Here is a 16,575-nt window from a genome sequence, read left to right on the forward strand (position 1 = left end):
TCCTGGCCCTGAAACTATTCCTAAGACCTCCAAACAGGGAAGTCTAGGCCGCACCGCTGCTTCTCCCAGATCCATCTCGAACCTCCCTCTCATCTGCTCCCACCAGAAGGTGATCATCGCAAAGGAGAAAACATAACAGAAACACACACAAAAAAATGCAAGGGTAAGCTAGTGTAATTTGATCTTATCATGATACAACAGACAAGTACTTAAACATTCCTTAACATGCAACACAATAGGCACAAGACATCATGTTATAGCAAACAAGCAGGACACTATGACTCAATTATCCGGATACATATACTAAGATCGGATTCACCGGACGCTTGCACTTGTGGTGGCCTCTACTGCTCTGCAGAGCCATTGCCAATGGGTTTCACCCTACCACACACAAGGTTAGCCTTCAAGCGTCTAAGGCCATTATCCTGCCAAAGACTAGGGCCTCCCGCTACTCTCACCACTTGGGTCAACTTGCTCTACCTGAGACTCACTGACCCTTTAGAGTTTCGGGATGCGATCCTTACTTGAATCCATATCTTAACATATACACTACACGCCACCATGGAGTCTCCCCATGGGACTCATGGAATTACGCCTATCTCACAATCATAATCATGTTTCTCATACAATTCCCACCTCTTTTTGGTCATCCATCCAATTCTCATGCAAGTTCTCAACCAACCAACCAAACAAAAATCCATGTGTTTATTCATGCCAACATACCAACCTTTAGTTCATAAGATTCAAGCAACCATATATATATTCACATGCTTTAGGTGTTGAAGCAAAGGGGTAATTAAACAAATCACAAACTTCACCCATCAAACAAAGAGAGAAAACAGAACTTGAACCATCCGCTGTCGCAGCCTCGCTCAAGCTAGGAGTAGTCGCCCAGGCGAGAGAAGTTGTCTCGCTCAGGCGACTGGCTCTCGCTTAGGCGAGCCTACCACGTTGGGTCTTAAATGGTTTCACGATTTCTCGCTCAGGCGACGCTGTCTCGCCTGAGCGAGCTGACCTGTCGCCCAAAAATGCAGCATCTCGCCTGGGCGAGTGCTCGAGGCAGAACCAGGGTGAACGTCCTGCTACTCTCGCCTAGGCGAGACGAGCTCGCTTAGGCGAGAATCGCAGAGCTCACCACTGTCCACCCACATGCAGTGGCGGAAACCACTCAGATCCACTCCCAAACACACATGCAATGGCGGAAGTAGCTCAACCCAACACCCAAAGACGCATGCAACTCAGTTTCATTCAACAACAGCACACATACAAACATAAAACGACCCAACAACAACCAAGAACAACTCAAACAGATGCATCTAGCTTCCCTTACCTTTTTAAGCGTTAGCAAACACAACGGGCTCACACCACGGAACACCACAGCTTCAGAAACTACAGCAATGAGCTGCAAACACGAAACCAGGACCAAACAAGGGTACGAAGTTAGATCCCAACCAAACTCATGTGCCCGACAGCGGAAGAAAGGGAAAGACCATGAAAGTTTCTTAGGTTTTACTTACTTGAAGGCCAAAACGAGCTTAGTTAGTCAGGCGAAGGAGATTCACCGTGCCCTAGCAGAGGACTTCAGCTTGAGTTGTGGGATGGAGAAGAAGATTGTTTCTGAAAAACAGAAGAGTGTGGAATGAGGAGAGTGGAGGGGCTGGTGGTAGGGTAGGGTGCCCTTCAGAAGGGCTGCCCCTTGGGCCTACGAAGGGGCCAGGCCCATCACATGAAACTGGAAAAAGAAGGCTTACAATATCTCCCCAACAACAAAAATTTTTCGTCCTCGAAAAAAATTAGACTTACCAGAACAGATGTGGGTATGAACTCCTCATGTCCTCCTCTAGCTCCCAAGTAGCGTCACCTGTCCTCCGGTCCCAGATGACCTTCACGAGACTAGTGGCTCTTCCCTTGCGCTCCTTCACTTGGCGATCCTCTATAGCCACGGGCTGTACCACTACCTGAAGATTCTCCCTAACTTCCACATCTTCAACCTCCAAGATATGTGAGGGATCAAAAACATATTTCCGTAGCTGTGAAACATGAAAGACTGGGTGTAGATTAGCCAACTGGGGTGGCAATGCAACCTCATAAGCCACGGGCCCTATCCTCCTCAAGATCTGATACGGACCCAAGAACTTAGGAGACAACTTCCTTGAGCGGATAGCCCTCCCCACGCCAGTGGTTCGGGTCACCCTCAAGAACACATGCTCCCCAGCCTCAAACTCTAGGGGTCTCCTTCTTCGGTCTGCATATGCCTTTTGCCGACTGTGGGATGCTTGCAACCTGTCTCTCACTAACTGCACCTTCTCTGTGGTCTGTTGCAATAACTCAGGTCCAACCAAAACTGTCTCACCGTCCTGGTACCAACATAAAGGAGTCCTACACCTCCTCCCATACAAAGCCTCATAAGGTGCCATCCCTATACTTGCTTGGTAACTGTTGTTGTACGTAAACTCCACCAGCGGTAACACCTCGTCCCAACTGCCAAGGTGATATAAGATACAAGTCCTCAGCAAGTCCTCCAAGGACTCAATCACCCTCTCTGACTGGCCATCCGTCTGAGGATGATAAGCAGAACTCATCCTCAACCTGCTACCCATAGCCTCCTACAGTGCCTGCCAGAACCTGGAAGTGAACCTGGGGTCTCTGTCAGACATTATGCTACTAGGCACTCCATGAAGTCTCACTATCTCTCGGATGTAGAGCTGGGCCAACTTGGTCATAGACATTCTGAGATTCACTGCCAAAAAGTGAGCACTTTTCGTCAAACGATCCACCACTACCCATATAGCATCATGTCCTCTTACGGTGCGAGGCAAGTGGGTAACAAAATCCATGGCTATGCTATCCCACTTCCACACCGGAATATCTAAGGGCTGGAGCGTTCCACCAGGTTTCTGATGCTCCACCTTCGCCTTTTGACAAGTCAAACAGGCCGATACGAACTGTGCAACTTCCTTTTTCATGCCATGCCACCAAAAGTTCTCCTTGAGGTCCTGGTACATCTTAGTCATGCCAGGGTGCAGACTAAGACGACTCTTGTGTCCCTCCTCAAGGATCAACTTCCTCAACTCAACATCCTCTGGTACACAAACCCTGCCTCTGAACCTCAACACACCATCACTGCCCACGGCAAACTCCTTGGCCTGATCCGTCCCCAGTAACTCTTTTACCTTCTGTAGACTAACATCCGCTGCTTGTCTTTCTCTGATTAAGCCCAAGAAGTCACTAGATATAACCAAGGTGCTACACCTAATGAATTCCGGCTCCAACTCATACTGTAACTTCATGTCTCTGAAGTTCTCTAGCAACTCCATCTCTTTTATCATCAAGTGTGCCACATGCACTGTCTTCCTACTCAATGCGTCTGCCACCACATTCACTTTCCCTGGGTGATAGAGAAGCTCGAAGTCGTAGTCCTTTAGAAACTCTATCCATCGCATCTGCCTCATATTCAACTCTTTCTGATCGAAGAGATACTTCAAGCTCTTGTGGTCACTAAACACACGGAACTGTGCACCATACAAGTAGTGCCTCCATATCTTCAAAGCAAAAACCACCGCTGCTAACTCTAGGTCATGAGTGGGGTAGTTCTTCTCATGAACCTTCAACTGCCTTGAAGCATAAGCCACCACCTTCCTCTCCTGCATCAAGACACACCCAAGGCCCTGATGAGAGGCATCACAATAAACCTCAAAGGGTTTACTCACATCCGGAATTATCAAAACTGGAGCGCTCGTCAACCTCTGCTTAAGCTCTCTGAAGCTCTCCTCACATCTATCAGTCCATGCAAACGGTTGGTCCTTCCTGGTTAGCTGTGTCAAGGGTGCCACTATCTTGGAGAATCCCTCTATAAATCTCCTGTAGTAGCCAGCTAAACCCACGAAACTCTGAATCTCCGTCACTGACTTGGGACACTCCCACTGTATCACGGCCTCTACTTTAGCTGGATCCACAGCTATACCCTGAGCTGATATAACGTGCCCCAAGAACTGCACCTCTCTCATCCAGAAGTCGCACTTGGACAACTTGGCAAACAGTTGCTTCTCCCTCAAGATGCTAAGCACTATTCTCAGATGCTCGGCATGTTCCTCATGCGTCCTGGAGTAGATGAGAATGTCGTCTATGAAGACCACGACAAACTTATCTAGAAACGGACGGAAGATCCGGTTCATGTAATCCATGAACAAAGCTGGAGCATTAGTCACACCGAATGGCATGACAACATACTCGTAGTGCCCATACCTGGATCTGAAAGCAGTCTTCTCAACATCTTTTGCCTTTACCAGAATCTGATGATAACCTGACCGGAGATCAATCTTGGAGAACACTGATGCCCCATGAAGCTGATCCATCAAATCATCTATTCTCGGCAAGGGGTACTTGTTCTTGATAGTCAGCTTGTTCAGCTGCCTATAATCCACACACAACCTTGAGCCACCGTCCTTCTTCTTCACAAGCAAAACAGGCGCTCCCCACGGCGAAGCACTCGGCCGTATAAACTGTTTCTCAAGCAATTCCTCTATCTGCTTCTTCAACTCCACCAACTCTGCTGGGGCCATACGGTAAGGAGCTATCGACACAGGACCGGCTCCTGGTACCAAGTCTATGGAGAATTCAACTTCTCTCCTCGGGGGCAAACCCGGTACCTCTTTAGGGAACACATCCTCAAAGTCCCTGACCACTGGTATCTCTGTTATCCTTTCTTCTTTCTCAACTTCCATCCTGGCAAAGACCATATAACACTGCGCGCCGCTCTGAATTTCCTTCATAACCCCATGAGAAGACAACAACTCAGGCTCCTCTGAGTTTGAGAACAACAGCTTCTTCTCCCGACAGTCGATGAGAACGTGATTGGCAGAGAGCCAATCCATTCCTAAGATCACATCTAACCCTTGCAGAGGGAGGCATATAAGGTTGACTTTGTATACGCGCCCCTCTACCTCAACTGGACATCTAGAACACACTGAAGAAGTCATAACCAACCCAGATGCCGGAGTCGATACCACTAGATCAAACTGTAGCTCACACACCGGCAGACCCAACTCCCGCACACAAGACTCTGACACAAATGAGTGTGTCGCTCCAGAATCAAAAAGAACACAACAGGACTTGCCAGATATCACACAACAACCAGTAACTAGGTTACCTGAACCTGCTGCCTCTGACCCAGTCATCGCAAAGACCCTGCCTGTAGCCTGAGGCCTGCTGCCTCCTCCTCTCTGTTGAGTCTGGCCTGAACTTTGACTCGAAGTCTGTGGTGGGGGTCGTGCTACTGCCCTCCTCAGAGTAGGACAATCCCTGCCAAAGTGGCCCTCTCTGCCACAATGGTTGCACCTGCGGAACCCGGATAGTTGTGGGCAGAAACTCTTCACATGCGGTCCTCCGCAATGGTGGCATTGGATCCTGCTGGGTGGGGAAGAAAAACCTCTAGACCCCTGTGACTGTGGGTGAGGTCTAGCATAAGGCTTCCTCTTTTCTTCAACTCGTGGCCTAGACCCAGATGGTCCGCTAACTCTCTGCTGTGGCTGCTGCTGAGCTTCCACTTCTACCTTCATCAGCTCCATGACCCTGGCCTTTTCCACTAAGGCCGCAAAGTCCTTGATGGACAGTGGAGCTACCATCAAGCGGATGTCTCCTCTGAGACCATTCTCGAATTTCCTGCAGCGCCACTCCTCATCGATCGGCATGGTATAGAAGCGCCCCAGATGCTTGAACTGCTCGACATACTCGGCCACTGACTTGTTCCCCTGTGTCAGCTGGAGGAACTCTACCTCCTTAGCGTACCTCACGCTATCAGGGAAATACTCCGACAAGAACCTCTTCTTGAAGGCTCTCCAGGTGATATCCTCATGTTTCTCTTCCATCACCAGCTTCATGCTGGCCCACCAATGCTCTACCTCCCCAGTGAGCATGTAAACAGTGAAAGCAAGCCTGCTCTCATCCGGGCACCTCTTGGCATCAAAGATGCGCTCCATATCCTTCATCCACTGGTCCGCCTGGTCGGGACTCTTCTTGCCATCAAACTTGGCAGGTTGGTGCTTCAAAAAGTCTTCCAAACTCCATTCAGGGGGTGGAGGTCGGGGATGAGGACCATACATCTGAGCACCTGCAGCATTCTCCCCTAACTGACGGAGAGCATCCACATGCTGCCTCTGAGCATCCTCTGCAGCCTGCCTAGCAGCTTCCATCTGCTGCATCATGAAGTTCTGCTGCTCAAGAGAGGCTTCCTGGCGCTGCATCGCCGCCTCATGCTGTTGCATCATAGCATTGCTCTGTTGCGTCAAGGCTGCAGCCATAGCCTCAATCGCCCTAGCTAGGTCTTGCCCATCACCCTGAGAAGGTTGAGGAGGAGCTACACGAGGGGGTGCCATATCACTGGACACACAGAAAGAACCATTAGAAACTGGGTTACACTGGAAACTTATCTGAACACAACCAGGAGGGCACAACAAAAGCTAAGCAAACACATAACCCGCAGACACTTAGGAACGAAGGCTCTGATACCATAAAAGTGTGACATCCCATTTTAATAGATTACACTACTAAATAAAATATCACACAGTTATAATAACGATAAGCACTCAGATGGACATAAAACGTAGGGAAGATAACTATTACAGTCATCCAGAAGTACTCAAAAGGAAACTTAGGCATACTACATAGTCCTAAGCAAAAGAAATTTAAAAGAGTGCAACAGTTCTGCAAAAGGTTTGCCACTAAGGCAACTAACACAAAAGGCCTCCTGGCCTTGAAACTATTCCTAAGACCTCCAAACAGGGAAGTCTAGGCCGCACCGCTGCTTCTCCCAGATCCATCTCGAACCTCCCTCTCATCTGCTCCCACCAGAAGGTGATCATCGCAAAGGAGAAAACATAACAGAAACACACACAAAAAAATGCAAGGGTAAGCTAGTGTAATTTGATCTTATCATGATACAACAGACAAGTACTTAAACATTCCTTAACATGCAACACAATAGGCACAAGACATCATGTTATAGCAAACAAGCAGGACACTATGACTCAATTATCCGGATACATATACTAAGATCGGATTCACCGGACGCTTGCACTTGTGGTGGCCTCTACTGCTCTGCAGAGCCATTGCCAATGGGTTTCACCCTACCACACACAAGGTTAGCCTTCAAGCGTCTAAGGCCATTATCCTGCCAAAGACTAGGGCCTCCCGCTACTCTCACCACTTGGGTCAGCTTGCTCTACCTGAGACTCACTGACCCTTTAGAGTTTCGGGATGCGATCCTTACTTGAATCCATATCTTAACATATACACTACACGCCACCATGGAGTCTCCCCATGGGACTCATGGAATTACGCCTATCTCACAATCATAATCATGTTTCTCATACAATTCCCACCTCTTTTTGGTCATCCATCCAATTCTCATGCAAGTTCTCAACCAACCAACCAAACAAAAATCCATGTGTTTATTCATGCCAACATACCAACCTTTAGTTCATAAGATTCAAGCAACCATATATATATTCACATGCTTTAGGTGTTGAAGCAAAGGGGTAATTAAACAAATCACAAACTTCACCCATCAAACAAAGAGAGAAAACAGAACTTGAACCATCCGCTGTCGCAGCCTCGCTCAAGCTAGGAGTAGTCGCCCAGGCGAGAGAAGTTGTCTCGCTCAGGCGACTGGCTCTCGCTTAGGCGAGCCTACCACGTTGGGTCTTAAATGGTTTCACGATTTCTCGCTCAGGCGACGCTGTCTCGCCTGAGCGAGCTGACCTGTCGCCCAAAAATGCAGCATCTCGCCTGGGCGAGTGCTCGAGGCAGAACCAGGGTGAACGTCCTGCTACTCTCGCCTAGGCGAGACGAGCTCGCTTAGGCGAGAATCGCAGAGCTCACCACTGTCCACCCACATGCAGTGGCGGAAACCACTCAGATCCACTCCCAAACACACATGCAATGGCGGAAGTAGCTCAACCCAACACCCAAAGACGCATGCAACTCAGTTTCATTCAACAACAGCACACATACAAACATAAAACGACCCAACAACAACCAAGAACAACTCAAACAGATGCATCTAGCTTCCCTTACCTTTTTAAGCGTTAGCAAACACAACGGGCTCACACCACGGAACACCACAGCTTCAGAAACTACAGCAATGAGCTGCAAACACGAAACCAGGACCAAACAAGGGTACGAAGTTAGATCCCAACCAAACTCATGTGCCCGACAGCGGAAGAAAGGGAAAGACCATGAAAGTTTCTTAGGTTTTACTTACTTGAAGGCCAAAACGAGCTTAGTTAGTCAGGCGAAGGAGATTCACCGTGCCCTAGCAGAGGACTTCAGCTTGAGTTGTGGGATGGAGAAGAAGATTGTTTCTGAAAAACAGAAGAGTGTGGAATGAGGAGAGTGGAGGGGCTGGTGGTAGGGTAGGGTGCCCTTCAGAAGGGCTGCCCCTTGGGCCTACGAAGGGGCCAGGCCCATCACATGAAACTGGAAAAAGAAGGCTTACAATATCTCCCCAACAACAAAAATTTTTCGTCCTCGAAAAAAATTAGACTTACCAGAACAGATGTGGGTATGAACTCCTCATGTCCTCCTCTAGCTCCCAAGTAGCGTCACCTGTCCTCCGGTCCCAGATGACCTTCACGAGACTAGTGGCTCTTCCCTTGCGCTCCTTCACTTGGCGATCCTCTATAGCCACGGGCTGTACCACTACCTGAAGATTCTCCCTAACTTCCACATCTTCAACCTCCAAGATATGCGAGGGATCAAAAACATATTTCCGTAGCTGTGAAACATGAAAGACTGGGTGTAGATTAGCCAACTGGGGTGGCAATGCAACCTCATAAGCCACGGGCCCTATCCTCCTCAAGATCTGATACGGACCCAAGAACTTAGGAGACAACTTCCTTGAGCGGATAGCCCTCCCCACGCCAGTGGTTCGGGTCACCCTCAAGAACACATGCTCCCCAGCCTCAAACTCTAGGGGTCTCCTTCTTCGGTCTGCATATGCCTTTTGCCGACTGTGGGATGCTTGCAACCTGTCTCTCACTAACTGCACCTTCTCTGTGGTCTGTTGCAATAACTCAGGTCCAACCAAAACTGTCTCACCGTCCTGGTACCAACATAAAGGAGTCCTACACCTCCTCCCATACAAAGCCTCATAAGGTGCCATCCCTATACTTGCTTGGTAACTGTTGTAGTACGTAAACTCCACCAGCGGTAACACCTCGTCCCAACTGCCAAGGTGATATAAGATACAAGTCCTCAGCAAGTCCTCCAAGGACTGAATCACCCTCTCTGACTGGCCATCCGTCTGAGGATGATAAGCAGAACTCATCCTCAACCTGCTACCCATAGCCTCCTGCAGTGCCTGCCAGAACCTGGAAGTGAACCTGGGGTCTCTGTCAGACACTATGCTACTAGGCACTCCATGAAGTCTCACTATCTCTCGGATGTAGAGCTGGGCCAACTTGGTCATAGACATTCTGAGATTCACTGCCAAAAAGTGAGCACTTTTCGTCAAACGATCCACCACTACCCATATAGCATCATGTCCTCTTACGGTGCGAGGCAAGTGGGTAACAAAATCCATGGCTATGCTATCCCACTTCCACACCGGAATATCTAAGGGCTGGAGCGTTCCACCAGGTTTCTGATGCTCCACCTTCGCCTTTTGACAAGTCAAACAGGCCGATACGAACTGTGCAACTTCCTTTTTCATGCCCTGCCACCAAAAGTTCTCCTTGAGGTCCTGGTACATCTTAGTCATGCCAGGATGCAGACTAAGACGACTCTTGTGTCCCTCCTCAAGGATCAACTTTCTCAACTCAACATCCTCTGGTACACAAACCCTGCCTCTGAACCTCAACACACCATCACTGCCCACGGCAAACTCCTTGGCCTGATCCGTCCCCAGTAACTCTTTTACCTTCTGTAGACTAACATCCGCTGCTTGTCTTTCTCTGATTAAGCCCAAGAAGTCACTAGATATAACCAAGGTGCTACACCTAATGAATTCCGGCTCCAACTCATACTGTAACTTCATGTCTCTGAAGTTCTCTAGCAACTCCATCTCTTTTATCATCAAGTGTGCCACATGCACTGTCTTCCTACTCAATGCGTCTGCCACCACATTCACTTTCCCTGGGTGATAGAGAAGCTCGAAGTCGTAGTCCTTTAGAAACTCTATCCATCGCCTCTGCCTCATATTCAACTCTTTCTGATCGAAGAGATACTTCAAGCTCTTGTGGTCACTAAACACACGGAACTGTGCACCATACAAGTAGTGCCTCCATATCTTCAAAGCAAAAACCACCGCTGCTAACTCTAGGTCATGAGTGGGGTAGTTCTTCTCATGAACCTTCAACTGCCTTGAAGCATAAGCCACCACCTTCCTCTCCTGCACCAAGACACACCCAAGGCCCTGATGAGAGGCATCACAATAAACCTCAAAGGGTTTACTCACATCTGGAATTATCAAAACTGGAGCGCTCGTCAACCTCTGCTTAAGCTCTCTGAAGCTCTCCTCACATCTATCAGTCCATGCAAACGGTTGGTCCTTCCTGGTTAGCTGTGTCAAGGGTGCCACTATCTTGGAGAATCCCTCTATAAATCTCCTGTAGTAGCCAGCTAAACCCACGAAACTCCGAATCTCCGTCACTGACTTGGGACACTCCCACTGTATCACGACCTCTACTTTAGCTGGATCCACAGCTATACCCTGAGCTGATATAACGTGCCCCAAGAACTGCACCTCTCTCATCCAGAAGTCGCACTTGGACAACTTGGCAAACAGTTGCTTCTCCCTCAAGATGCTAAGCACTATTCTCAGATGCTCGGCATGTTCCTCATGCGTCCTGGAGTAGATGAGAATGTCGTCTATGAAGACCACGACAAACTTATCTAGAAACGGACGGAAGATCCGGTTCATGTAATCCATGAACAAAGCTGGAGCATTAGTCACACCGAATGGCATGACAACATACTCGTAGTGCCCATACCTGGATCTGAAAGCAGTCTTCTCAACATCTTCTGCCTTTACCAGAATCTGATGATAACCTGACCGGAGATCAATCTTGGAGAACACTGATGCCCCATGAAGCTGATCCATCAAATCATCTATTCTCGGTAAGGGGTACTTGTTCTTGATAGTCAGCTTGTTCAGCTGCCTATAATCCACACACAACCTTGAGCCACCGTCCTTCTTCTTCACAAGCAAAACAGGCGCTCCCCACGGCGAAGCACTCGGCCGTATAAACTGTTTCTCAAGCAATTCCTCTATCTGCTTCTTCAACTCCACCAACTCTGCTGGGGCCATACGGTAAGGAGCTATCGACACAGGACCGGCTCCTGGTACCAAGTCTATGGAGAATTCAACTTCTCTCCTCGGGGGCAAACCCGGTACCTCTTTAGGGAACACATCCTCAAAGTCCCTGACCACTGGTATCTCTGTTATCCTTTCTTCTTTCTCAACTTCCATCCTGGCAAAGACCATATAACACTGCGCGCCGCTCTGAATTTCCTTCATAACCCCATGAGAAGACAACAACTCAGGCTCCTCTGAGTTTGAGAACAACAGCTTCTTCTCCCGACAGTCGATGAGAACGTGATTGGCAGAGAGCCAATCCATTCCTAAGATCACATCTAACCCTTGCAGAGGGAGGCATATAAGGTTGACTTTGTATACGCGCCCCTCTACCTCAACTGGACATCTAGAACACACTGAAGAAGTCATAACCAACCCAGATGCCGGAGTCGATACCACTAGATCAAACTGTAGCTCACACACCGGCAGACCCAACTCCCGCACACAAGACTCTGACACAAATGAGTGTGTCGCTCCAGAATCAAAAAGAACACAACAGGACTTGCCAGATATCACACAACAACCAGTAACTAGGTTACCTGAACCTGCTGCCTCTGACCCAGTCATCGCAAAGACCCTGCCTGTAGCCTGAGGCCTGCTGCCTCCTCCTCTCTGTTGAGTCTGGCCTGAACTTTGACTCGAAGTCTGTGGTGGGGGTCGTGCTACTGCCCTCCTCAGAGTAGGACAATCCCTGCCAAAGTGGCCCTCTCTGCCACAATGGTTGCACCTGCGGAACCCGGATAGTTGTGGGCAGAAACTCTTCACATGCGGTCCTCCGCAATGGTGGCACTGGATCCTGCTGGGTGGGGAAGAAAAACCTCTAGACCCCTGTGACTGTGGGTGAGGTCTAGCATAAGGCTTCCTCTTTTCTTCAACTCGTGGCCTAGACCCAAATGGTCCGCTAACTCTCTGGTGTGGCTGCTGCTGAGCTTCCACTTCTACCTTCATCCGCTCCATGACCCTGGCCTATTCCACTAAGGTCGCAAAGTCCTTGATGGACAGTGGAGCTACCATCAAGCGGATGTCTCCTCTGAGACCATTCTCGAATTTCCTGCAGCGCCACTCCTCATCGAGCGGCATGGTATAGAAGCGCCCCAGATGCTTGAACTGCTCGACATACTCGGCCACTGACTTGTTCCCCTGTGTCAGCTGGAGGAACTCTACCTCCTTAGCGTACCTCACGCTATCAGGGAAATACTCCGACAAGAACCTCTTCTTGAAGGCTCTCCAGGTGATATCCTCATGTTTCTCTTCCATCACCAGCTTCATGCTGGCCCACCAATGCTCTGCCTCCCCAGTGAGCATGTAAACAGTGAAAGCAAGCCTGCTCTCATCCGGGCACCTCTTGGCATCAAAGATGCGCTCCATATCCTTCATCCACTGGTCCGCCTGGTCGGGACTCTTCTTGCCATCAAACTTGGCAGGTTGGTGCTTCAAAAAGTCTTCCAAACTCCATTCAGGGGGTGGAGGTCGGGGATGAGGACCATACATCTGAGCACCTGCAGCATTCTCCCCTAACTGACGGAGAGCATCCACATGCTGCCTCTGAGCATCCTCTGCAGCCTGCCTAGCAGCTTCCATCTGCTGCATCATGAAGTTCTGCTGCTCAAGAGAGGCTTCCTGGCGCTGCATCGCCGCCTCATGCTGTTGCATCATAGCATTGCTCTGTTGCGTCAAGGCTGCAGCCATAGCCTCAATCGCCCTAGCTAGGTCTTGCCCATCACCCTGAGAAGGTTGAGGAGGAGCTACACGAGGGGGTGCCATATCACTGGACACACAGAAAGAACCATTAGAAACTGGGTTACACTGGAAACTTATCTGAACACAACCAGGAGGGCACAACAAAAGCTAAGCAAACACATAACCCGCAGACACTTAGGAACGAAGGCTCTGATACCATAAAAGTGTAACATCCCATTTTAATAGATTACACTGCTAAATAAAATATCACACAGTTATAATAACGATAAGCACTCAGATGGACATAAAACGTAGGGAAGATAACTATTACAGTCATCCAGAAGTACTCAAAAGGAAACTTAGGCATACTACATAGTCCTAAGCAAAAGAAATTTAAAAGAGTGCAACAGTTCTGCAAAAGGTTTGCCACTAAGGCAACTAACACAAAAGGCCTCCTGGCCTTGAAACTATTCCTAAGACCTCCAAACAGGGAAGTCTAGGCCGCACCGCTGCTTCTCCCAGATCCATCTCGAACCTCCCTCTCATCTGCTCCCACCAGAAGGTGATCATCGCAAAGGAGAAAACATAACAGAAACACACACAAAAAAATGCAAGGGTAAGCTAGTGTAATTTGATCTTATCATGATACAACAGACAAGTACTTAAACATTCCTTAACATGCAACACAATAGGCACAAGACATCATGTTATAGCAAACAAGCAGGACACTATGACTCAATTATCCGGATACATATACTAAGATCGGATTCACCGGACGCTTGCACTTGTGGTGGCCTCTACTGCTCTGCAGAGCCATTGCCAATGGGTTTCACCCTACCACACACAAGGTTAGCCTTCAAGCGTCTAAGGCCATTATCCTGCCAAAGACTAGGGCCTCCCGCTACTCTCACCACTTGGGTCAGCTTGCTCTACCTGAGACTCACTGACCCTTTAGAGTTTCGGGATGCGATCCTTACTTGAATCCATATCTTAACATATACACTACACGCCACCATGGAGTCTCCCCATGGGACTCATGGAATTACGCCTATCTCACAATCATAATCATGTTTCTCATACAATTCCCACCTCTTTTTGGTCATCCATCCAATTCTCATGCAAGTTCTCAACCAACCAACCAAACAAAAATCCATGTGTTTATTCATGCCAACATACCAACCTTTAGTTCATAAGATTCAAGCAACCATATATATATTCACATGCTTTAGGTGTTGAAGCAAAGGGGTAATTAAACAAATCACAAACTTCACCCATCAAACAAAGAGAGAAAACAGAACTTGAACCATCCGCTGTCGCAGCCTCGCTCAAGCTAGGAGTAGTCGCCCAGGCGAGAGAAGTTGTCTCGCTCAGGCGACTGGCTCTCGCTTAGGCGAGCCTACCACGTTGGGTCTTAAATGGTTTCACGATTTCTCGCTCAGGCGACGCTGTCTCGCCTGAGCGAGCTGACCTGTCGCCCAAAAATGCAGCATCTCGCCTGGGCGAGTGCTCGAGGCAGAACCAGGGTGAACGTCCTGCTACTCTCGCCTAGGCGAGACGAGCTCGCTTGGGCGAGAATCGCAGAGCTCACCACTGTCCACCCACATGCAGTGGCGGAAACCACTCAGATCCACTCCCAAACACACATGCAATGGCGGAAGTAGCTCAACCCAACACCCAAAGACGCATGCAACTCAGTTTCATTCAACAACAGCACACATACAAACATAAAACGACCCAACAACAACCAAGAACAACTCAAACAGATGCATCTAGCTTCCCTTACCTTTTTAAGCGTTAGCAAACACAACGGGCTCACACCACGGAACACCACAGCTTCAGAAACTACAGCAATGAGCTGCAAACACGAAACCAGGACCAAACAAGGGTACGAAGTTAGATCCCAACCAAACTCATGTGCCCGACAGCGGAAGAAAGGGAAAGACCATGAAAGTTTCTTAGGTTTTACTTACTTGAAGGCCAAAACGAGCTTAGTTAGTCAGGCGAAGGAGATTCACCGTGCCCTAGCAGAGGACTTCAGCTTGAGTTGTGGGATGGAGAAGAAGATTGTTTCTGAAAAACAGAAGAGTGTGGAATGAGGAGAGTGGAGGGGCTGGTGGTAGGGTAGGGTGCCCTTCAGAAGGGCTGCCCCTTGGGCCTACGAAGGGGCCAGGCCCATCACATGAAACTGGAAAAAGAAGGCTTACACTTATAATAATAACACTAATATATTGTGTGTTATACCATACTAATAATAATAATAATAATAATAATAATAATAATAATAATAATAATAATAGAACAATATATGTATATTGTGGTTGACATCAATGTAATAGTGTAAACATATTGTAGTTTATGAATCCGTACAAAATAATAATATTATTATTATGAAATAATTAAATAATTAATCACATGTATTTTTTGTAATAAATTAAATAAAAAATAATAATAATATTTTACACTAATAATAATTTCAATACCAATCCTAATAATAATATTAATATTGATATATCGTGTGTTATACCAATACTGATAATAAAATAATAATAATAATAATAATAATAATAATGTAAGGATATTGTGCATTATAGATCTCATAAAACATAAATACAAAATAATTGAAATTGAGCTTAAAATTTATCGATAGAAACACATAGAGTATATATCCATTGCTAAACTAAAATGTAAACATAATAATAACAACAATAATAATATAATAATGATAATAGTGTAGAAATAATAATAATAATAATAATAATAATACAAAGTAATATCAATATTAATAATAATAGTGATAGTAGTAGTAGAATAATATCAATACTAATAACAATAATAAATATTCATTAATACTAATAATAGTAATATATTATTAGTTACGTGAAGAAAAAAATATTATTGTATGATTAAAATTTATAATTAAATTTTTGAGTTATACATTACATATGTTGTATTAAAATGAGATGCATATTCACTTTTGTTGTTAAAGTAAAATGTATATATTTTATATTATGGATCCCTAACAAAGTAAAGTCGAGGTTGATCTTAAAGTAACACTCGTAAATAAAAATAACTTTAAACAATATTTAAAAATAATTAGCCATATAAAATTATAAAAAATAAGTTAAATTTAAAATATTTTAAACAAAAGTGAGAGATCCATTCATAATTAGAAAACTAAAAGCAATTAATAAAATTAATTGGTCAAATATTAAAAAAATTAGATAAAATCATATAATTATTGATTGTAAAAATAAGATGTAAACATAGAATGTATTATGGATCCCGTACAAAACAATAATAATGATAATAATGAAATAATAGTAACATTATTCCTAATAATACTAATTTTTTATTAAATCAAATCATATTAATATTAATAGTAGTAATGTAACATTAGTTAAGTGAAGTAAAACAATATTCTTGTATAATTAAAACTTGAACCATATAAATGAAATGTCTACACACAGTCATTGTTAATGTAAGATGTACGTAGGTTGTGGGTTACAAATCTGTATAAAATAAATACAAACAGAAAACAAAGT

The 16,575-nt window shown here is 46.3% G+C and overlaps 1 pseudogene; it reads right to left on the reverse strand.

The window, feature by feature from the left end:
• Positions 1-1,799: 1,799 nt before the first annotated feature.
• LOC146882338 (uncharacterized) lies at positions 1,800-6,818 on the reverse strand (annotated as a pseudogene).
• Positions 6,819-16,575: the final 9,757 nt, after the last annotated feature.

Source organism: Vigna unguiculata, chromosome 10 (assembly GCF_037176805.1).
Source record: "Vigna unguiculata cultivar grain cowpea cultivar isolate G323 ecotype 2 chromosome 10, ASM3717680v1, whole genome shotgun sequence".
Taxonomy (NCBI): Eukaryota; Viridiplantae; Streptophyta; class Magnoliopsida; order Fabales; family Fabaceae; genus Vigna; species Vigna unguiculata.